At 41.8% G+C, this 25,091-nt stretch overlaps 1 protein-coding gene and 1 non-coding gene across 6 annotated transcripts in view; one reads left to right on the top strand and one right to left on the bottom strand.

Moving 5' to 3' along the window:
- The window catches only part of LOC136871659 (high affinity cAMP-specific and IBMX-insensitive 3',5'-cyclic phosphodiesterase 8), a 1,461,726-nt gene that overhangs the window by 131,654 nt on the left and 1,304,981 nt on the right, over window positions 1-25,091 (bottom strand). The gene's annotated exons all lie outside the window — the stretch shown is intronic.
- On the top strand, window positions 10,046-10,122 carry TRNAT-CGU (transfer RNA threonine (anticodon CGU)). Its single transcript has one exon. It is a non-coding gene; the product is annotated as a tRNA-Thr (tRNA).

The raw sequence follows: 25,091 nt of genomic DNA on the forward strand, positions 1-25,091 counted from the left end.
TCGTGCGGTCAGCACGACGAATCCACTCGGCCGTTATTTTTGGCTGTTTAGACCGGAGCCGCCATCTCACCGTCAGGTAGCTCCTTAGTAGGCTGAGGAACCTCGAACCAGCCCTCAGGCCCAGGTAAAAATCCCTGACCTGCCCGGGAATCGAACCCGGGGCCTCCGGGTAAGAGGCACACTACAGCTACTACTACTACTACTACTACTACTAAAATATGGTCTCAGCTGCCGGGTGTTCACATCTGTAGCGTAACGATTAGTGCTATTAGCTATCGTACTCGAAGGACCGGGTTCGATTCCCGGTACTGCCAGAATTTAAGCATGATAGGAGGGCTAGTATGTCGTAAAAATGGTACATGCAATCCACCTCCGCTGGTTGGGGCGGGGAGGGGGGGGTGAAAAGAGCTGCACTACCTCGAGACTAGGACAGGAGTTTGCAGCTCCATGTCTAAATGGTTCGCATGCTGGCCTTTGCCCTATGTGGTCCCAGGTTTGATTTCCGGCCGGATTGGAGATTTTAACTTTGCCAGCTTCAACATTAGAAATCATCTTAGGTAGGGCCCTATCCTCACAGACGCGCAGGTCGCCTGTAGGGAGTCAACTAGAAGACCTGCACCAGGCCTCTCCGGAGGCCACACGTCTGAAGGAGGAGAGAACTATCGGGTCGCAGAGATTTTAATTTGACGCCATTTAAGTTCCCTGAGTGTGAATTTCTATGTTCCCTTTTACTCTACCAGATGACAGGGAACCTGGGACTCTGTTGGGTGATCTATTACTGAATTTTAATTAATTTTGTAGATTAAACACCAAACGATGTCACGCCACAATCGTACGACATGGCGGAGCTGAATGGACTTTATTTCACCCGTCAAAAATTGGCCTACCTTCGCCAAGTTCGAACTCGCGATCTTTGGACCCGGTGTCCGACACTCTACCTATGATCCACAGAGGGAGGTAAGGCAGAGATCAACCCCGACAACATAAAACTGAGTTTATCGCAGAAGGGAGGGAAACGAATATGATCAGCAGGCAAAATAAATACTCCCTAGGCTTTGGGTTTGGGGGAGAATATAAGCTGACCAAGAGAGGTATGAGAGGAATGATGAAAAAGAGAGGCTAGTACAAGAAAGTGAATGCAACTATAGTACAGCTATTGGCTTTACGTCCCACTAACTACTTTTTCGGTTTACAGAGACGCCGAGGTGCCGGAATTATGTCCCGCAGGAGTTCGTTTACGTGCCAGTAAATCTACCAACACAAGGCTAACGTATTTGAAAACCTTCAAATACCACCGGACTGAGCCAGGGTCAAAATCAACTCTAGACTCCAATAGTTGTCCAGGTACGTTACATCAAGGCCATCAGCGGTGCCAACCGTACGGTTTGAATCGTACATTTACGGTTTTCAACCCTCTATGTACGGTGTGCGGTTCGAATGTCAAACTGTACGCGTTTATAAGGCTCTGAGAAATTTTTAAATGAACATTTTTTAATATAGAGATGTTCAGATTTTGTATGCAAAATTATTTTTTCTCCTGTTTGAACATTCCTCATTTCCTGTACATGTATGACGTCGCCTCCATTTCTCCAAGGGACTCCCAATTTTTGAATGTTGTGATTCACCTTTGAGCTGGTTTCAGATTAACCATTCTGCGGCGGGGATTACCCTACTTCAAACTTTATCAACTCCATAGTTGCCCATCTCTGGAAGGCCTACCAGCTCAAGGTAATGGCAGACATTTTTGATCGTGTAATAGCCTCAGATAGCTGACTTGAGGGGAACGTTTCAAAAATTCTTTCTTAATGAAAATTAAATCTGTCAGTGCAAATTTTCAACCAAGTCTAAATTATAAAGGGTAATCGTTGGGACAGGCCAGAGTAAAGTGTAGCTTCCACCGAAGTCCCAGTCAACATCCACGGCTGTGACAATATGGAAGCTGCTGGGGTATGGTTAGTGCTGAGTAATGACATTCAGAGCACGACTAGTGCATCTGAGTGTTATGAAAGGTGATGCTCACAGGGTCAGTCGTGCTGCAATAGTACTTTCTGAGGAAAGCAATGGCAAACTACCTCACTCCTCATCTTGCCTAGTACGCCTCATTTTGGTGCTGTCATTGGTTTTGGGGGTTTCCTTATAACCGCATAACCTTTGGTGGTGCTATTTGAGGATCCAACCAGCCTCTGGGCTGATGACCTAACAGACACAGACAGACATCGTTTCTTAACCAGTGTGAAGTGTAGTGAAACACCAAACATGTAACAGTGCAACATGTAAGGATAACGTGATTTCGTCAAACTTATAAATAATATTGTGATGTACTTACAGTTTTTTTTGCGTGACAGTGCAGTTCTTCAGTTTCTTGTTGGTTAGCTTACTATGTGTTAATTAAGTATATATTATATTCTTTGGCGTTTATTTTGAATGTTAAATTGCGTTGAATCTTAATTTCTCATTCCACAAATAAAGCAGGTCCTTCGACATCCAAAAAAGTAAAACTTTCTGTTAAATCACCCAGAAGGAAACAGAAGTACACACAGTCGTGGGAGAGTATAGACAGTAGGCCTATAGGAAGTGGCTGCGTCCTGATCCAACATGTGAAGAAAGGGCAAAGTTATGTTTCATTTTCTTACTTCTAGTAATACGTTACAGTTAATTATTCTTATTTGATATTATTGCTACCTGATATTATTGCAAAATTTCTATTGAATTTTAGTTGTATTTTGGTGAATATTAGTAGACTCTGTACGATTTTAAGATAAAGAAAACGGTTTAGTTTGAATTTCTGTACGGGTTTTCAAGTTTCGGAGGTTGGTAACGCTGAAGACCACCAACATACATTCCGAGCCTCCGGACAAATCAAGATGACGACCTCCCTCTTCCTCAAGTTCGTCACTATGTACCTAATGAAATATTGGCTGAACCAAGACAGCTTATCTGGCAATCATACTAACTCAAATAATCAAAGATGAGCCAGTCATACAGTAACTCAGTATAGACCAAACGACATGTTATGAAATATCAGGCTAAATATATGAATGTTTTAGTCGGTCTGCTTTATTAGGCGTCCAATAAACTTAAGGCCAAGGCTGCTTCCTTCCCACTTCTAGGCTTTTCCTATCCCATTGTCGCCATAAGATCTGTGTGTGTCGGTGCGACGTAAAGCAAATTCTAAATATGTCATCTTCTCGATAATCACTAAATATTCCCAAAAACCCTGTCCATTATATCATAATCCTCTTGCTAAATGGTAGAGGACCTCTCGCTACATTACATTTTGTTACACAGAATTACATTTTTTATTCAGAAAGGCTTCCACGACCATTTATGGATATGGAGTTCTCTGATCTCATACAGGATTCGTAATACCATCTCATTTCGCTCTTTATGAATATAAATGTACCCAAATGGGTAAAACATTATGAATGAAATATTACGCAACCATTTCTGAAAATGTATGCTTGATAAGACACACTGAACCGTAACTCTGAAATAAGCGAACAAATCACGAGGTTGATAGTGATGTAACCCAAGGGTCTATATAATAGAAAACATGTTTTCCTATTTATAATTTGACCGAGATAAAGGCTAGTACAATTTCACTAGCAATAACTACAATTAAATACAAGCTTTTAGTTCTACACATCTTGACCATGTAATGTTTGATGAATCACAAAGAAATATACACCAGGTGTTGCTGTTGATTATTGTTTTAAGAAGAAGTACACCTAGGCAACCATCCTCTATATAGCAGCAATCAGAGAGAAAATGGAAGGGATCCGACACTTGGAAAAATGAAGATATTGGCCAAAGCCAGACAATGGCCTCAAAAGGCGTGAAAATGAAAGACTCCGTAGAATTCGCAAACCTAATACCGTCGGGGTCGGAAAAGAACAAGAGTTGACCGAGAGAGGTCGGACGGAATAGATGCAAGTGAGGAGCCTGGGACAAGTAACTGGAAGGCCAGAACTCAGCTAAGGGCCCCTTTTAGTCGCCTCTTACGACAGGCAAGAGATACTGTGGGTGTTCCTCTACTGCCCCCACTCACAGGGTGAAATGTACACCAGCATAGTCCGTAAGTGTTTGCATCTTAATTCAATGAAAACACAGCTGTATGTCTTTCCCCTTAGGGACAGGCAACAAGGAACTTAAACCTTTCTTTGAATGACATTGTTCCAAGCATTGTTCACTCCAATATACCTACGAGTCATGCAGGACAGTGCCCTAACCATCAGAACGTACTGCCAAAAAATCAAACAGAAGGTCAGTTCTAGAAACAACATTTTAAGGAAACAGGGACACAAAGCCACACACTCTCAAAAATCTGTTATTCTGCTGCGGAGTATGCCTGCCCGGTGGAGTATGCATCATTTCACGCCAGAACTGTGGACCCAGTTCTGCATTGCGCTTGCCAGTTGATCACAAGGTGTCCAAAACCAAGTGCTGTGAATTATTTTTAGTATCTTGTTGGAACTGCACTTCCGAGTGTTCGTCGTGAGGTTGAAGCTGACCGCGAACGACTTAACGCTCAGAACATCCAAGCTAACCTTCTGTATTGCTATCAGTTGCCTCTGTCCAGGCTAAAACATAGGAAAAATTTCTTCCAAATATGAAAGCCCTTGCAAAAAATCTCTAGATAAAGCTAGGCCTTTCCTGTAGATATCGAAGCCTGAAGACTGAATGGAGCCGAGCAAACAAACTTCCGTCTTGTCATAACGAGGACTGGGATGTATGGATGTCAATCAATCGCCTACGAACTGGAGTCGGCAGATCTATATCGTCACTCAGGCAGTGGGATAGATTTCATTGACGATAGCTGGTGTGACTGCGAGAAGGAGCAACAGTCACATGTCAGTGCCCTCTTTGTCCATATCCGTGTTCCAAGCAGAACTTGAAGCTTGCCAATAACAATGCGCTAAAAGTGGCTCGCTTTTTGTCAATGATTGCCAATTTGGTAAAAAGAACTTTTCTCATATGTCTCGCTATTTATGTAATTATTGTTTGTTATATTATTATCCGGCCCCACGGTGTAGGCGTAGCGTGCCTGCCTCTCTCCCGGAAGCCCCGGGTTCGATTCCCGGCGAGGTTAAGAAGTTTTACCTGATACGGAGGGCTGGTTCGAGGTCCACTCAGCCTACGTGATTACAATTGAGGAGCTATCTGACGATGAGAACGGCCGCGGTCTAGAAAGCTAAGAATAATGACAAGATTATTCATCGTGCTGACCACACGACACCTCGTAATATGCAGGCCTTTGGCTGGGCAGCGGTCGCTTGGTAGGCCAAGGCTCTTCGGGGCTGTTGAAGGTTTGTTTTGTTTTTTATATAGAATTTTACTGGTAGATTAATGATGCGAGTAAATAAACAATTACGGCACAAGAGATATTACTTTTAAAGTAGGCTATAGTATAAGAACTCCGAGAGACAATCTAATTCATAGAACCCACAAGCAGCTATGCCATTTTCAATATGAGGTGAGGACTTATTATAGTTCGGCTCTTTGGCCGATTGGTCAGCGTAGTGGCTTTTGACTCAAAAGGCCTCGAGTTCGATTTCCAACTAACTCTAGTGGGGTTTGAACCCGCAATCTTGTGGTGTTAAGGCAGAAACTCTACCATCGATCCACGGAAGAGCTAGTTACGACATCTATGGCTATGAGGAGAAACACACTAGACTCTCTAGTCAGCTATTCCGCTTTTGACAGAGGCCAATTAGTTTTGAAGGATGTGTACTAACCACGAACACTGATATTGGCTTCTGGTAAAAATATCCGCCCCAGTAAATCTCCATGCGTTATGAAACATCAATAATCTAATAACGTAATCGTTTCCAAATTGCCGCAACAGAAGAGCGATCCAAGCCAGGTCGAGGCTGTCCGGCGCATCACCAGGTAACAGAGTAAAGGCCGACATCAAAGCAGAGTGGTGTACTCGTAAACAGCAGAGCCTCGAATGGAGCAGACGGTTCAATCATGTTTGGAATGCGTTTCGGATGGATTTGTATGTGGGGGCAGTCACTAGGAAAGAGAAACAGATTGAGTATAAACACACGCGAATTCAATGCGTGAGAATATAAACATTAAATAACAAAATGGTACTGACATATAACGAAAACAGGGTGGTCGGAAATAACGTGAACCGAGTACATGAGCATTAGAGCGTTGGTAATACTGATGAGCAATTTGAATAAGTTACGTCGATAACTCGCTTCGTTGTCATTTTATCACTTGCTGAAGTTAGCCAATCAGATCGCTTCGAGGGCGAATTCGAATGGGCTTTGCGAGGCGGTGTTGCAGTACTCACTGGATATAACATTACCTCCTAATTATGCAGGTTTAGCATACGTAAAGATATGTGAACGCGGTATCACATTGAAAATGGAACGAATGCACGCATTAGGAGTTCTCTGTAACCCAGGGCCTCTCAGGGTGCATGCATCAGTGCATTGCGCGGTGCACGGTGCAAAAGACGACTTCGCTTGGTTGAACAGAGTGCAGACCCCCACTCCTCGATTTGGAGCAATAGCGCTGTCTCTCTCTTTCCCCACGCCTGTTTCGCTCGCTCCGCCTGTCTCTCTCTTTCTTACTTGCTCCGTAGCGCTGCAAATCCGAGCCGAGTTGAGCCGAGCCTAGCCGAGTCGTCCCGAGACGACGCGCTGGTCCGAGCTGAGTGGGACCGATGCACTTTGCACAGGACCTCTGCGCCTCAGTTTGCACGCGTGAGATTTTGGGCGTTTCAGAGGCCCTGCTGTAACCTATTGGCTAACTGTGAGTTAAGGTCATAACATCACAATATTCATATTGTTCGACCTCCCGAGGGAGAATGAAATCGTCTTCCTTTCGAGGGGAACAAAGCAGGCTGAGAAGCTCCCATCATTTGAAATATCAGTCTTAAATTAATCTCGAATGATGTAATTTCTATGTATTTGGCAACTAATATTCAGATACCTACAATTAAGGAGGACATAAAATCCAGACTAGCATAAGCCTTAAAATCTCACTTCGAACATTCATCTAGGAAAGGGAAAGGTGTTTTTGAAGATATCCATCTGGAGATTGGCATTGTGTGGAAGTGAAACATGGACAATAACTAGTTCAGAAAGAAAGATAATAGAAGCTTTTGAAATGTGGTGTTACAGAAAATGCTGAAGGTGAGATGAATAGATTGAATCACGAATGAAGAGATAATGAATCGAACTAGTGAAATGAGAACGATTTCACAACAAGAAGAGGTAGAATGATAGGACTCATCTTAAGACACCCAGGATTTGCACAGTTTGTTTGTGAGGGAAATGTAGGCGGTAAGAACGGTTGGGGAACATGAAAGCATGAATATGACAAACAGGTTTGAAAAGATGTTGGATGCAGTAGTTACGTAGAAGTGGAAAGGTTAGCAGAGGATAGGGTGGCATGGAGAGCTGTACCAAACCAGTCTACCGACTGGACCCAATCAATAACAACAATAGAATACAAACGAAAATTTACAATTTAAAGAATAAAAAGGTACCGTACACAACTGTCGTCTTACCAGTCTCTGACCATCCAAGATGGAAACAGAGGAGAGTTTTATATGAAAACTTCTATTAACAGAGCTACCTAAAAGCGAGCTGTCTGCGTAGTATGGGTTGCGTAATTATATGCTTGTATGGTTTCAAATCCATACCGACAGCCCTGAAGATGGCTTGCCGTGGTTTCCCATTTTTGCCGCACGCAAATGCTGAAGCTGTGTACCATAAGGCCACGGCTGACTTCTTCCAATTCCTATCCCATCCTCGCCGAAAATCTGAGCTACTGCGACATTAAACCGCTAGCAAACACTGAATAATAATAATAATAATAATAATAATAATAATAATAATAATAATAATAATAATAATAATAATAATAATAATAATAATGTTCTTGGTTTTACGCTCCTCTAACTACTTTGAAGGTTTTCTGAGACGCCGAGGTGCCGAAATTTTGTCCCGCAGGAGTTCTTTTAGGTGCTGGTAAATCTACCGACACGAGGCTGGCGTATTTGAGCACCGTCAAATACAACCGGACTGAGCCAGGATCGAACCTGGTAAGTTGGGGTCAGAAGGCCAGCGCCACTCAGTCCGGCATACTGAAAAAGTAGTAGTAGTAGTAGTAATAGCTCTTGTTGTTTCTCAAATGACACACTAGCCTCCAACGTCTTGGAAAGGTGTAGCAATTTAATTGATGAGCCCACTGCTACACTGAGGTGAAATGCGACTTTTATTTCACATTATTATTATAAAAGACACTATCTACTCATCAGAATTAACAGATTATATCTTTTCTTCAAAACGCTACAAATATGCTAAATGTACAAATCGAAATGCTTAAAACCGCTACTTACATTGTAAGAAATAACAACATATTTTACAGGTTTATGCGAACACAAGCTGGTTGGAAAACGACGTTCAAATACCAAGCAAAATTATTAAGAGTTGAAGTTTCTTGGATTTGTTGAACTCCCATCAGCTTCTTCATCCAGGCTGAACATTTTGTACACAGTGCAAAGTGGATGAAAAACATAACAGAAAGGCAAGTAATAAAGTTTATGTTAGCGATAAAAATAGTAATAAAAATTTATTATTAATTTGTTATTATTGCTAAAACCAATTTTAAAGGAATCAAATATCGTGGCGTTATGCCAATAGTGGTATAATAATAATAATAATAATAATAATAATAATAATAATAATAATAATAACACCAACAACAACATCAACAACGTGTGACCTCAGAAGAGGACTGGTGCAGGTCTTTCGAGTTGATGCCGTACAAGCGACCTGCATGTCTATGAAGAGGAGTCCCTACATAAGAAAAATTCTACTGCTGAAGACGGTACAAACCACAGCCCCCAAGCCATAGGAATCAAGTAATGCAAGTTAAAACCCCCGAATCTCCAGGAATCGAACAGGGACCCCTTACAGCAAAGGACAGCATGCTAACCATTTAGCCATGGAGCTGGACCTCACTAGTATTGAGCATGATCCTATATCAGAATTATCCCAGGATAAAGGTAAATCCTTGAATCCTCAAAGAATAATCATACAGGGAACATTGAAATATTTATCGATACAAGTAAATATCGAGAAATGTTGAAGCAGAACACATAGGCCTAACCACATTGCTTTCCGTATTGCAGACTGGAGATACTTCAATTAGTACAGCAGTAAGAACTACAAGTAGACTATATAAGTATCAAAATCGTGGTACAATAACCACCAGAGCCTTTGCCTGTCAGCACAACCCTTTCCCAGCCGGACAGTCTGCAGATACTGGAATGTCACGGGGTCAACGAAGCGACATCCTCAGCCATATTGCTTGGCATTGTTGACGGGGTCCGCTGCCTCACGTTTCAAACAGTTTCTCAATTGGTTTCGCGAGCCTGAATGAAGCCCATTCCAGCCCTTATCCAGAATTAAATTATCTGGACTGATCGAGAATCGAACTCGGAGCCTCAGGATAAAAACCAGGTACTCTACCCTTACATCACGCGATTGGCTACCATAAGTAAACATGTTTTTATTTTCAACGTATTAGGTCGTGTTACGTACATGTAGTACGTGTTGAAGAGATGTTAAGTACAGAACAAAAATGGCCAGCCGGACACCAGTGGGATCCGAACCCACAACCTCCCGATTTCGCGTCGGTTGCTCTACCAATTGAGCTATGGTGGCCTAGGCCATCTTTGTTCTGTTTGAAAGGATCTGAGCTACAGGTCTGGCACTGCTGCTAGCACACCATAGCTCAATTGGTAGAGCAACCGACGCGAAATCGGGAGGTTGTGGGTTCGGATCCCACTGGTGTCCGGCTGGCCATTTTTGTTCTGTACTTAACATCTCTTCAACACGTACTACATGTACGTAACACGACCTAATACGTTGAAAGTCTGTTTCGATTACAATGCGGTCGTGAAAATTCAATATTCATTGACATGCCCCACAACGGGCGAATTAAACGCACTCTACAGTGCGTTAACAACAGTGCCAGACCTGTAGCTCAGATCCTTTCAAACAGAACAAAGATGGCCTAGGCCACCATAGCTCAATTGGTAGAGCAACCGACGCGTAATCGGGAGGTTGTGGGTTCGGATCCCACTGGTGTCCGGCTGGCCATTTTTGTTCTGTATTTAACATCTCTTCAACACTTACTACATGTACGTAACACGACCTAATACGTTGAAAGTCTGTTTCGATTACAATGCGGTCGTGAAAATTCAATATTCAATGTGTTTATTTTCTTACAGTTTGCTTTTCGTTGCACCAACACAGATAGGTCTTAAGGCGACGATTGGATAGGAAAAGCCTCGGAGTGGGAAGGAAGTGGCTGTGGCCTTAATTAAGGTATAGCCCCAGGTGTGAAAATGAGAAACCACAGAAAATCATTTTCAGGTCTGCCGACATTGGGGTTCGAACCCACTATCTCCCGAAGGCAAATTCACATCAATAATAATAATAATAATAATAATAATAATGTCCGCCTCTGTGTTGTAGTAGTTAGTGTGATTAGCTGCCACCCTGGAGACCCTGCCACGAAATTTGAACACGTGTACGAAGGCTGGAACGGAGACCTACTCGGCCTCCGGAGATCAACTGAGTAGACGGGGATTCGATTCCCACCTCAGCCCTCCTCGAAGTGGTTTTCCGTGTTTTCCCACTCCTCTTCCACGCAGATGCCGGGATGGTACCTAACTTATGGCCACGGCCACGGCCACTTCATTTCCTCTTCCTTGCCTATCCCTTCCAATCTTCCAGTTCCCCATATAAGGCCCCTGTTCAGCATAGCAGATGAGGCCACCTGGGCGAGGTACTGGTCATCCTCATCTCCAACTGTATCCCCCGACCCAAAGTCTCACGCACCACGACACTGCCCTTGAGGCGGTAGAGGTGAGATCCCTCGCCGAGGCCGAGGAAAAACCAACCCGGCAGGGTAAAGGATTAAGAAAGAAAGAAAGAAAGAAAGAAAGGAAGAAAGAAAGAATAATAATATATCTTCACGTCTTTTCAACTAGTGCACTACAGGTTTTAAGAGGTGTAGAAATGGTGGAGCTCTCCTTTGGAAGTAGTTTCCTTACGTACCAATGAACATACTGACCTAGATCTCTTGAAACTAAGCACTCTTCAGGTTATTCGACAACGAGATCATTTCGATGATGATGCTTGTTGTTTAAAGGGGCCTAACATCGGGGTCATCGGCCCCTAATGGTACGAAATGAGACGAAATGTAATGACAAATTAAAAGTCAAAATTTCTCCACTGACCAGAATTCAAAACGTGAGGACGAAGAATGAATGGATGGATATGAATTTAAAACAATCAGTGGATGCCACCCGCAATGACGGAAGAACAATAGAATTACTGACCAAGCAACTGCTGCTATAGCATAACACTAAATCGATTATGCTTGCGGTCTAAAGGAGGTCCAAAATCCAAGTTATCGGCCCCTCATAACGGTACCTATCGCTAGAAAAGTAGAACCATGATAATTGTCATGTTGCGGTACTAATCAAAAGTAGCAGAGACTCGCGGTATTCCACACATTATGGTACTACTCAGAGGTTATGAAATTCGACATATGATACAGTCCTATGGTTTTTCTCACATTGCGGCGCCATTTACAGGCAACGCAACCCTATGGTGTTCATCACATGATAGTACTAACCGTAGGGACCTGTACTATCCCGTGGTGTTCCTCGTATAGTGGGTAGGCAGAACCATGGTAGCTATCATCCCATGGTACTGCTCATATGGTGGTACTAATCACAGGTACTGCAAAAGCCGACCGCACGGTGCTCCTGTGTGCTACGTATTTGGTACCTAATGCAGTGGTACTACGCGCAAACAAAAGCGACCCATGATGTTCTCCACTTGGTGGTACTAATCACAATTAGTTTCATGGTTCCAAGACAATCATCCCTTGGTCGCCCCTTTTAGTTGTCTCTTACGATAGGCAGGGGATATCGTGGGTGTCTTCTTCGTCTGCGTCCCCCACCCACAGGGGGTTGTGTGTTTGGTTCGCGAGAGGTATTTTATTTCCCTTAAGTCTGCCGGCAAGCCGGTTAGGATCCCCCCATCCGCCAACTGGGACGCGCCACGTGGGAGTATCAGCTCTTCCCCTGCAACGCCAGCGTAGCAGGTTCGTGGCGAGATCATTTCAACCACAATCCTGAACACTGGAGATGAATGTTTAACCAGTCGTAGGGAGTGTAGCCGGATTAACATCACCTGATGATCATTACTCACAATTTCAAAAGCTACTTGAATTCTATCTGCACATGGAAGTGCATACTTCAAAAGGATCAATGAAAACCTTCAATGGAAAGAATAGTGAGCTTGCACTAATGAAAAGCACATGTGCATATCTATATTTAATTGGGAACAGTGGGTTGTTGAACGACTGCAATCGTACCAGCTGTACATTGAAAAATAAATGTTTTAGAGAACTTGAGAATTTAATTCCGTGAGAATTCGAGAACTTAAAATGCAGGATTATTTTCTTAACACAATACAGTTGTTGTTATTAGGACTGAGCACAAATGAGGATGTGCGTCAAAAACTTGGTGCAGTCCAGCATGAGTAAAAAAATTAGAGACACTCTACTCCGGTGGTGGTGATGATGATTGTTATCCCTATTTAACACTATCAGGCGGGAGAGGGAGAGCGAAACAGAAGGATGAAGTTATCGGCAAAAGAAAGTGAATGGCATGAATATTAAAGGCACCCTAGGCCTCGTAAATCTAATATCGTCGGGGTCACTAGAAAACAAGAACTGATCAAGAAAGGTCGGATACGAGATATGAAAGCGAGAGCCCTAGCACTGGTACGTAGAAGACGTCCCAGGATCAGCTAACGATCCCGTGGTGGCCTACTCACACTCCCAAGTTAGATCTCCTAAGGAACTGCCGTTTTAGTCCCCACCTACGATAGGTAGGTGGATGTATTCTGCGCCCTCACCCACAGAGAGGAGGCTCGATCGCGGTAGCGTGATCATGATATGGGATGCGGCGATCATTCGATGACGAAAAGAGCCCTCCAACTGAACACTGAAGGACATCGTAATGGTAGACATGTGGGACATTGATGATGAGGCAAACGGGGCAAACGCTCGTATTTGAGGCGGCATAGCCTACTGTCTCTTCTGTTTTGTACATGTATTCTTGGTGTAGTGATTTTGGGGTGTGTACTAGAAGTACGCGAATAAATTATTAAAACTAGTTTTAGGGAAATAGTGGTCATGGCCTGTACGCTTGGTACAAAAACTATCTCAATGGAAACCATGAGTGGAAATAGAACCCATGTTTCCCCTGAGCTGTACAGCTAGGCAATCATCTCATGTTAAAACTAATTATAGAATAAAATGACGAGTTCCGAATCTTGAAAAATGATGGTATCGGCAAAGGGACTCCCTAGTTCTCGGAAATTTTAAACAGTCGGGGTCGGAGAAGAACAAAAGTTGACCAAGGGAGGTCGTATAGGAAAGTTGAAAGCGAATAAGATGCTAAAAGGACGTGGAAGTTAGTTTAGAATCAGCTAGGTGTACCTTGGTGGCCAACACATGCTCTTAATTTGAGAACCCCTGTGTCTCACTCGAATGATTGTACTCCATTCCACCGGGCGGGTTGGCCATGCGGTTAGGAGTACACAGCTGTGAGCTTGCATCCGGGAGATAGTGGGTTCGAACCCCACTGTCGGCAGCACTGAATATGGTTTTCCGTGGTTTCCCATTTTCACACCAAGCCACACCTTAATTAAGGCCACGGCCACTTCCTTGCCAGTCCTAGACCTTGCGTATACCATTGTCGCCATAATACCTACCTGTGTCGGTGCGACGTAAAGCAAAAAAAAAAAAAAAGAGGTACTCCATTCCACTCATCATCATACATTACAATTGCAAAGACCGAGTCTAAAGCGGCGACAAAAAGTACCTGATTCGATTTTGTCAGTCGTTCTTTTGTCAATAATGACGTTTTATTTTTTAAAAGTTGCTTTAAGTCGCACCGACACAAACAGGTCTTATGGCGACGATGGGACAGGAAAGGGCTGGGACTGGGAAGGAAGCGGCCGTGGCCTTAATAAGGTACAACCCCAGTATTTGCCTGGTGTGAAAATGGGAAACCACAGAAAACCATCTTCAGGGCTGCCGACAGTGGGGTTCGAACCCATTATCTCCCGAATACTGGATACTGGCCGCACTTAAGCGACTGCAGCTATCGAGCTCGGTAATGATTATGGTGGAAATTATTTTTAAGGGTTCAGTTCAACTAGAATGCTTGTTTTCAATCTAACTGAGCACCGAAAATGAAAGAGGTCCGATCCTTGACAGTATTACGGTACCGGCAAGAGAAAGAGAAGGGCCATGTTGAACGTGAAAATGAAAGACTCCCTAAGCCTCGAAAACCTAACGCCGTAGGGTCGGAAGAATATTAAAGTTCACCGAGGAAGATCTGGTAGGAAAGGTGAACTGAAACACTGGTAGAAGTTAAGTGGAAGAAATGCCACGTTCAGTTTAGGGTCCGTTTGTTGCCAATCCCAAGTGGAGAGCCCATGGAAAACCTCTAACGACAATCATGGGGTACCGCGAGTGTATTCTACGACCTCACGAATTTAGAGTTTGTCAATAATTTACAAGGAACCTATGAGAGAAATATATTTTTTAAAATACAGGATGTATATCACTCTTCCCACGGATTAACAAGATAAGTTGCAAGAGACAACTCTCATGATTGATCCCTATTGAAACTGACTATAAGCAAAATTATCACAAAAATAATTTATTTTATTATCACCACATATTCGATCAGTGTAGCCAACTTAGCGGATTTTCCGCTAAATTTGGCGGAATTAGAAGTCTGTCGGCGGAGAAATATATCATTTAGCGAACAGCGGATTTTTAGGCGGAATTCTAAATTTATTATAGCGGAATTTAGTGTTTTATCCATTTTACGTTTTTAAAAATTTGTACTCCAGTCCGTCTCCAAGGTATTCGGTATTTCTTATAAGGAGCTGGCAGTCACATGAGGAAAACATGTTATTTGGATTTGATGTTATGAGATCATGGTATCATAAATTTGTAATGCGTGGGGAAAGGGTACTTTTCTCTTAGTAGACAAATGACGGCAGATAATGAAACTGTGAGAGAGTAGTATTTATATTTATGCTAGGAAGGAAGACCGTTTAATAAACTGGTCTGTTTTGTGTGTGGCCCTTGAAGTACGGGATTCACCTAGTTTGCACCCGGCACTAAAACGCCTACAAGTTTTAGCTCGCCGGCTCGCAGGCAGGGTGTTAATCCCAGTGAAACTCACAGATCAGGTGAGTGCAGACATTTAATAATAATAATAATAATAATAATAATAATAATAATAATAATAATAATAATAATAATAAATAATTAATTATAATTAATAATTTAATAATTTAATTATTTATTTAATAATTTAATTATAATTATAATTATAATTATATTATTATTATTATTATTATTATTATTATTATTATTATTATTATTATTATTATTATTAATGCTAACTTTTATTGCTCATTATTTGAGATCTGATTTCTTGGCGGAATTGTAGCAGATTTTTAGTAGTATTTAGCGGATATTGAAAATATAAGTTGGCAACACTGTATTCAATACAAACCACGTCCTAAGTGGTTGAAATCTACATAATACTATATAAACTTCTCAGGGACATGTTTCGCCCCTTGTTAAGGGTATCATCAGCCTTTAGGGAACCTTAAGGTCAAATGTCCGAAACATTATCTATCCATACATGGTTTACAATGAGAATGATGTTACACATTACAGCATTTTAATAACAAAACTCAATCTTATCTAATTTATTCTTAAATATCCCAGCTGTTGTTTATAATTAATTGATATTGATTTTATCAAGAACAGGTACACTGAGCATTAGGACAAATGTACCCAAGAAAGATTACACTCTTTACTCAAAACTGTTAGTATCCCAATGATCTGCAAGTTATTATGAAGAGGATCCACTTTAACTTTGGATTTTCTTAGAATCGAAAAAGAACAGCACTAATAAGCTTCTAATTTTCACGTATAAAAGACACTATCATTTCTCGACACTCATAGTGTGCATTTTGTGGCATCTTTTATTTATAATTATAGCAAGTAAATTTAAAAGGTCTTTAATGCGTAATGTAATTCTCATTGTAAACCATGTATGGATGTTTCAGACATGGGGCGAAACATGTCCCTGAGAAGTTTATATGGTATTACTAGCAAATGTACCCGTGCTTCGCTACGGTATTGTGTATTATATATGGATATATAAGTAAATTACTGTACATGCAGTGAATAACATGTTTTTTTAAATTCCATGTCTCTGAGGGTTATCCGAGAAACCGCATAGGGAGGTCCACATACGTTGCTTCTAATGTAAAGAGCGAGTTGCGGAGTTGTGACCATAACGGCAGGTCCACTAACCTACTGCCATTCGCAATCGATTTGGGAATATGCATTATAATGACGGGCCCCATTGCCTGCAACGCGGTCACAATATATTTGGGGAGTTTTCGTTGCAATGACAGGCCCCATTTCCTACTTCCAGACACATAACAATCGAGGAATTTTTATTATAATGGCAGGCACCTTCCCTACAGCAAGTCAAAATTGAGTTGTGCTGTTATCAATATAATGACAGGCCCCTTTTTCTAATGCTAGTCAGCTTACTGCCAGTCACACCGAGTTGGTGAGTTGTCTTTGGTCCAGGTTTCGAATCCCGGCCTGCTCGGGGATTTGAATCTTCATTCGTTAATTCCGATGGCTCGGGGCCTACAGGGGATGTTGTTGCAGTGTTTCTGCGTACACTTGTCCGGCTCCATGGCTAAAAGGTTAACGTGCTGCTCTTTGGTCCGCGGTTCGAATCCCGGCTGGCTCGTTAATTCCGATGGCTCGGGGCCTACAGCGGGATGTTGTTGCAGTGCTTCTGCGACCACTTGTCCGGGTCCATGGCTAAAAGGTTAACATGCTGGTCTTTGGTCCAGGGTTCGAATCCCGGCCGGCTCGGGGATTTAAACCTTCATTCGTTAATTCTGATGACTCGGGGGCTCCCCCATCCCCACAGACGCGCAGGTCACCTATGCGGCGTCAACTCGAAAGGCCTTCACCAGACCTCTTCGGAGACCACACGCCATTTTCCGCCCACTTACAAGAACTTTTGACAAGAGATGGATTTACGAGACTCCGGTGGAGTCAGAAGACGACCTGCTTAGGCGGGTTATGGCAGCGGCGAGTGTACCAGAACATGATACGCACGTACCATGTTTGTATCCAAGAGTGTTCTCGCCGCATTCTTGTAAGTGGACGCAGTGCCTTTTCCACTTTATAATAATGGTATTTAAAGTCTGCCTCAATGAAACAAAGTACGCGGACGTATCCTGCCTTGTGACATCTGGAGTACAGTAGTTCAAACAGTTCATTCCATTGCTCAGCGCTCCTTGAACTCGATTGCGGAATACAGATTGTTTCAAAGACAAGTTAATTACAGTGCAATTACCGGAATATGGGATCATCCAGCATAGCTTTATATGTAAAGCCAATATACGCTGCAAACGTGAGAAAGTTCCCTTCTGAGAAATGTTTAAACAGTGTCAGTACTCTCTAACCTAATATCTATTGCTGTCGGACATGGAAGACGTCAACGTGTGGGAATTAGCCCTGAAAAGAATTCTGTTGGCATATCAAGAAAATAATCTGATTTATATCTAACGGATTTAAGGAACTGAGTGCTCTAGGTCCGCCTCTGTGGTGTAGTGGTTAGTTTGATTAGCTGCCATCCCCGGAGGCCCGGGTTCGATTCACGGCACTGCCACGAAATTTGAAAACTGGTACGAGGGCTGGAACGGGGTCCACTCAGCCTCGGGAGGTCTACTGAGTAGAGGTGTGTTCGATTCCCACCTCATCCATCCTGGAAGTGGTTTTCCGTGGTTTCTCCAGGCAAATGCTGGGATGGCACCTAACTTAAGGCCACGGCCGCTTCCTTGGCTCTTCCTTGTCTATCCCTTTCAATCTTCTCATCCCCCCACAAGGCCCCTGTTCAGCATAGCAGGTGAGGCCGCCGGGACAAGGTACTGGTCATCCTCCCCAGTTGTATCCCCGACCCAGAGTCGGAAGCTCACGGACACTGTCATTGAGGCGGTACAGGTGGGATCCCTCGCTGATCCCGAGGGAAAAACCAACCCTGGACGGTAAACAGATAAGGAAGAAGAATAAGAGTGCTCTGGAATTCGATGCCCGAAACATTAACACAGGAGATGAGAATATGAACGACAGAGAAATAACCTCCTGTCACTGAGAAATACAGGGTTGTTAATAACTTCCATGAACAATGGTAGAGCAATAACTATGGCAGACAAACCGAAACTACTCATATCTTATCCCGGCATAAATCAGTGGAAGTAACGGCAAAGTCCGGCTCTACGGCTAAATTGTAAGCGTGCTGGCCTTTAGTCCAGAGTGTAAAGGGTTTGATTCCCCGCAATGTCCGGGTTTTTAACCTTCATTGGTTACTTCCGATGGTTCGCAGACTGGGTGTGTGTCCCGTTTTCATCATTAGAATTCATCATATGTAGGGCTCCATCCTCACAGACGCATATGCCACCTATACGGCGTTAAATTGAAGCACCTGCACGCGCCATTATTATTATTATTATTATTATTATTATTATTATTATTATTATTATTATTATTATTATTATTTAAAGCAGAGGTCTCCAACCTTTCGTGTCAGGGGACAGCACTGACTAGGCGAAGAAGAGGAAGAGTCACACTAAAAGGGATAAATCAAAAGTTTCAAGTATGTTACAACCACTCGCCTTTGAAGTAAATAAAAAGAATAAAATATACAAATCATTGCAGCGCTAGTGATGCCAATGCAACAGGGAGAAGCAGGAGTCTAGTTAACCGAGCGACTGCGAAAAAAAATGCACAGGTGTCCTTGATAGCTGATTTTAGAAAATGATTGTATAACAGCGCTGTCTGACTCCTTGGCTGAATAGTCAGCGTTGAGGCCTGCAAAGTTCACAGGATCCCAGGTTCGACTCGAAGTCGGGTCAGGGAGTTTCATAGTTTGTGATTAATTCTTCTGGCTCGGGGACTGGGTGTTTATGTCCGAACACTCTCCTCTCCATATGCATACAACACACTACAATTCCAACTACCACAGAAACACGCAATATTGGACACATCCCTCCATATAGGGTTGGCGTCAGGAAGGGCATCCGGCTGTAAATTACGGCTAAATCCACATGCGTGACACAGTTTGCACCCACGACCCCACAGCTGTGGGAAAATCGGTAGATGAAGGTTGTATAACAGCGTTCTGCGCCCTCTATTTGCAGGATTAAAGACATAATTCTTGAATATTTCATAACAATCGTCTAGTGAGTCATAGGTGCAAATAGTAGAAACGCTTCTTTTCCCCTGAGGTGCAACGCAAAAATACCATAGTTGTAATATTAATTTCTTTGCGGGGAGACGGTTAATAAAACGTTACGTGGGCCTAATGTGGCCCGCGGTCCGTAGGTTGAAAGCCTCTCACATAAAGGTTTCGTAGCTGTCCCGTCTGTGGGTAGGCGTGGTAGATGACATCCACTGTACCCTCTGCCAATCTTGACAGGTGACTGACAGGGGAAGTACCAGGCGTTCTCAACTTGAAAGCGTGTGTTCACGACCACGACCCACTACTGCAGGGCCTCTCAAACGCCCAAAATCTCACGCGTGCAGATAGAGGCGAAAGAGCTCCGTGCACTGTGCATCGCTGCCGCTCGGCATGGCTCAGATCAACGCTTCGTCTCTGGGCTACTCGGCTAAGCTCGGCTCAACTCGCCTCTGCTCGGCTCAAGTCAGCCTGGATTTGGAGCGCTACGGCGCAAGTGGGGCAGAGAGAGACAGGCGGAGCGAGCGAGACAGGCATGAGGAAAGAGAGAGTAAGCGCTATTGCTCCAAATCGAGGAGTGGGGGGTCTGCACTCTGTTCGACCAAGCCAAGTCGTCTCTTGCAGCGTGCACAGTGCATGAACCCTGAGAGGCCCTGCACTACTGGGACTGGCATTGAAGGCTCCTCACCAGCAATATTTTATCCGACCTGCTTAGTCAGTTCTTGTTCTTTTCAGACTTCGACATTATTAGAGTTGCGAGGTCTAGAGCGTCTTTCCTTTCATGCCTGTTGTTGTACCTACTTTTCTCCTTCCATTATACCTTCATTCTTCGAAATGTCATCAATCAATCAATCAATCAATCAATCAATCAATCAATCAATCAATCAATCAATCAATCAATCAATCAATCAATCAATCAATCAATCAATCAATCAATCAATCAATCAATCAATCAATCAATCAATCAATCAATCACCGAGCAAGTGGCCGCTTAGTTTGGGTCACGTAGCTATCATCTTATATTCGGGAGATCGTGGGTTCGAACCCTACCGTCGGCATACCTGCTGATAGTTCTCCGTGGTTTCCCATTTTTTCACCAGGCAAATCCTGGGGCTGTGCCTTACTTAAGGTCAATGTCGCTTCCTTCCCACTCCTCTCCCATCGTCGCCATAAGACCTATATCTGCAGGTGCGACGTAAAGCAATTTGTAAATAAATAAATATATCAATCAATCAATCAATCAATCAATCAATCAATCAATCAATCAATCAATCAATCAATCATCTGCATTTAGGACTGACGCCTAGGTGGCAGATTACCTATAAATTATTCTTTATCTTATAATCACCATAAAATATCAAAGCCGGTATGTTAAAAACAGTGCTGACTGTATTATTATTATTATTATTATTATTATTATTATTATTATTATTATTATTATTATTATTATTATTATTCTTTCTCCGTTAGGGTCTTCTAAGGGACCACGTGGCAATTTCAATGCTTCATCCTTTGTTCTTCATTCTTGTTCCTCCAACACTCCTTCATCCTCTCACTATGCCTCTTTACCCTTCCTCGGACCATTTTGATCCTGTTTCCTCTCCCTCTCGACCTTGGAATCCCTCCATTTTCAACACTTGCTTTCTAAAAATCTTTCTCTCGGCTGTATCCTCTTCCCTTCTTTTGTTTCTTTCCAAATCTTTGTTGGCTTAATGAATCCAAGTTGTTGTTGACTTCTTGTTCCAGAGATATTTGAAGATCTGTTTGGTTAACCTGTTGTCATCCATGTAAAAAAAAAATATAAATTGCCACTTCCGAATTGCATCCGATGTGTTTTCTATGTTCCGGTATATTTCATCCTTACTTCTTAATTTCCAGAATTCTGTAGTTCTTGGCGAACCGAATTTTTTCCATATACTTTTTCTTTCCACTACTCCTAATTTATTCTAATTTATTATTATCATTAAATCCAAACAGTCATATCAGCACACAATTGTTCAGTTCAAAACCGGTTTTATTGGACGCTAAGGTCCATCATCAGTGATTAAAAAAAATATTTAAAACATGCTAATTCACATAAGTGTGTCGTCAAGATAGAGCACAGGTGAATTAAACGGTACAAATGAAGAAGAAGCGAATGACAGAGGGTGTGAAACTAAACACTAAACGTTTAAAAAGTAGGTTTATGATATAAAACATACCATTAGAAGGGCTGGCTGGACATGCTGTTAGAGTTGTTAGGCAGCTACTGAATAGACGTTCAGCTTCGATCATGGAGTGTACAAGTGGCACGTGACATTGCGTCATCTCAAGGTTGTAAACAGTATGTTACTACTAGCGGTTTCATTTAAAATCTTATCAGATTATTTTTTTCTGTGCCATAAATATTTCAATAGATTCACGGGTATTTAATTCTACACCGTAGTTACCTTTAAATTTAGCGTCATGTGGCTTTCTCAATGCCTTGAAAATTATGGTTGTTATTATAAACACGATTTGCAAAAGCTGAATATCTGTTGTATTTTCTGGACTTGAAAAAGTTAAACAAAGAATGACACGTTACGTACTTAAATATCATCAGATTTTACCGAGTCACATTCAATATTTGGAAATATTTATATTTATTTCTGTCGGATCACCTTTGAATTTGACATCCAAATGGAAATAACGATAAGTTCCTAATTTTAATTTCATAGGTGTCTGGACAGAAATAAACACACATATTTCCAAATATGAATGTGATTTGGTAGAATCTGACAATGTCCTTTTAAGAACGAAACATGCCATTCTTACTTTAATAGCGTGTATTTTATTCCTTTTCTAATAATAATGTGTACAACCCGGATTTTTATGCAGTAACAGGTTAGATTGCAAACTAATTTGGTTAGTAGGAAGTTTCAGCCACCCGCTCTTCCATAATGTAACAAAAGTAACATAAATTTTAGGGGCCATGATGGGCCGTAAACCCTAATGTTTATGCAAACCCCAGAGCTTAATCGTTGTGAAGGTAAACTATACCTGCTACTCGCTTCAGTAAAGTTTGCATTCTAACCTATTAATGCATCAAAATCCGGGCTCTAATAATGTGTTTTTAACAGGCATGTTTTAGTGTAATATTTAACTTGTGTTTTCTACAGACTGACAAGCTTTTTAAGTTATCGCTAAGTTACTGTCCGACCAGTGTTTCCTATGTAAAACGTTTTAGTCACTACAACCGAGCCTATTTATTCCCGAATTGGAATAAACATATATTTTGTTGAAAGTATTTTAATTATAGATTTGATCTGATATTTTGCTTTTAGTTGTAAAAGCTGTCTTTAACATAAATTTCTTGAAGATATTTGCAATTTTAAACATTTCACTTCCGAAAGGTCTAAATGTGACATTATGATTAAAATCTAATGTTTTCTTGTTTTCATTATATTTCTTTATTTACGTTTTTTCCTGCCTACCATTATTTGGCATTTGCATTATGTTTTAATATTTTGATTTTCTTCAGTTTAGTTTTCTTCCTCATTTTATATAGGCTACTGCTTTTTTTTTTGCTAGGGGCTTTACGTCGCACCGACACAGATAGAGCTTATGGCGACGATAGGATAGGAAAGGCCTAGGAGTTGGAAGGAAGCGGCCGTGGCCTTAATTAAGGTACAGCCCCAGCATTTGCCTGGTGTGAAAAAGGGAAACCACGGAATACCATCTTCACGACTGCCGATAGTGGGATTCGAACCTACTATCTCTCGGATGCAAGCTCACAGACGCGCGCCTCTACGCGCACGGCCAACTCGCCCGGTACTGCTTCTTTATGGGTTCCTGGGAAATTCGAATCTTTCTTAATGTTAGTAACAGATTGTGTGGGTTTTCTGAAATTTCTAAATCTATACCGCTACTATTGTTGTTTGTCTTATCAATGCGAGGTCTAAAATTTAATTTATTGTCATTTTCTTTTTCTATTGTAATTTTAACGTTATTGTCAAACGAATTTAAAATGCCCAGAAATGTCTCAGAAGTAATGTGGATTTTGTCTAAAAATACCACTTAAACAGCATGCCAGGCCAGCCCTCCAAATGGTATGTTATATCATAAAACAACATTTTTAAGGTCTAGCGTTTAGGTTCACACACTCTGTAATTCGTTTCTTCTTTATTTTTATAGTTTATTTTAACTGCGCTCGATTTTATCTTGACGACACATCTGTACGGATTAGTATGTTTTAAATATTTATTATAACTGATGATGGACCTTAGTGTACATAAATTCATTTTGAACTGAACACGTGTGTGCTCATACGACTGTTTGACTATAATAATAATAATAATAATAATAATAATAATAATAATAATAATAATAATTGTTACGGAGATATCCGTGGTAGGTAGAGGTGAAAGAAGGTGCGGGTGTGAATGGGTTTCAAGCTACGAAATTAACGTGCAATGTAAAATTAATTTAAAATTTAACTAGGTTATATTTTCTTTTCAAAAAACAAGAGATAACAATCATAACAGGTACAGAGTAGCAAAAATGTAGGTACAATATTACTGGATTCGGGCTCAGTGCCCTTACTTCATAACTCTTGGGCAATCAGCCCCGCCTTACTCCAAAAAAAAATTTTAGCCAAGGGGCAGAAAACCCCATTCATGCCCAGGAGCACTGGCTCCAAACATTACACATAAAGCCTGCACGAGGCATACAGAAACAAATTTCAAAGAGCGATCCGCTCTCAAAATTGTAAGCCTATTACCAGGCCACACCAAACTCTACCTTCAAGCTGTCCTTCTAAGGACGTATTCACAGGGGTAAAATACCCAACCTACGGAGGTCTATTACATGAAAAGAAGGTTGATTACATGACCTCTAAAATAACAATTTGAGAGGAGGCGATCTTGCACTCCTAATACACTTTGTTTTTAAAACCTAATCTGGCTCTGGGCCGCTAACGCAAGGGCTAATCCCATACTACAGAGGTGACTTAGAGAAGAACACTTTACATTACATAAACGAAGAATAGTTTGAAAAAAATAAGTTCACCTCAAAACAAATGTGAGTGGGAGCTCGAGAGGGTTAGCACTCTCTATCCCAATATGTAGCTTTACAAGAAAAAGATGAAAAGAGTAATTACATTTTAGGAAAAGGTTACATGATGGAAATGCTTCGAACCCGCCGCGAGTGTTAAACTGCCAACCTAGCAAGAAAAGAAGTTATTAATAGGCCATTACCTGGTGTTGAACGGCTGAAGAAGAAAGAGGCGCTTCCCGCCTCCTGCTATGTACTTAATACACTGAAAGATGGAACAGAAGTGGCCCGGAGACCCTAAAATCAGCAGTTTATATACTCTCGCGGAAGTTTCTAGGCGTTAGGGGAATGAAAACACCCGCCCACAATGTTTTTATTGGATAGGACCCCGCAACAGATACAAGTTGGGGGAAGATACACCAGATTGGATAGAAATTAATTTAAGAAATTCGGGATTGGCTACATGCAAAACAAGGGGAAAGAGAGGGGTATACAGCCAACTTAAACAATAACAGAAAGAAATTTAGCAAAGAACAAACATTTGAAATAAAAATTTCTTCAACAAAATAGTTCTTTGACTCCGCACTAGGTTGCACTATTGTTGATCTTCAGTAGTGTCCTCTAGAAGAGAAAGTTCACACTTCTTACTTCAAGCTAAACAAAA

This window comes from Anabrus simplex, chromosome 4 (assembly GCF_040414725.1).
Source record: "Anabrus simplex isolate iqAnaSimp1 chromosome 4, ASM4041472v1, whole genome shotgun sequence".
Lineage (NCBI taxonomy): Eukaryota > Metazoa > Arthropoda > Insecta > Orthoptera > Tettigoniidae > Anabrus > Anabrus simplex.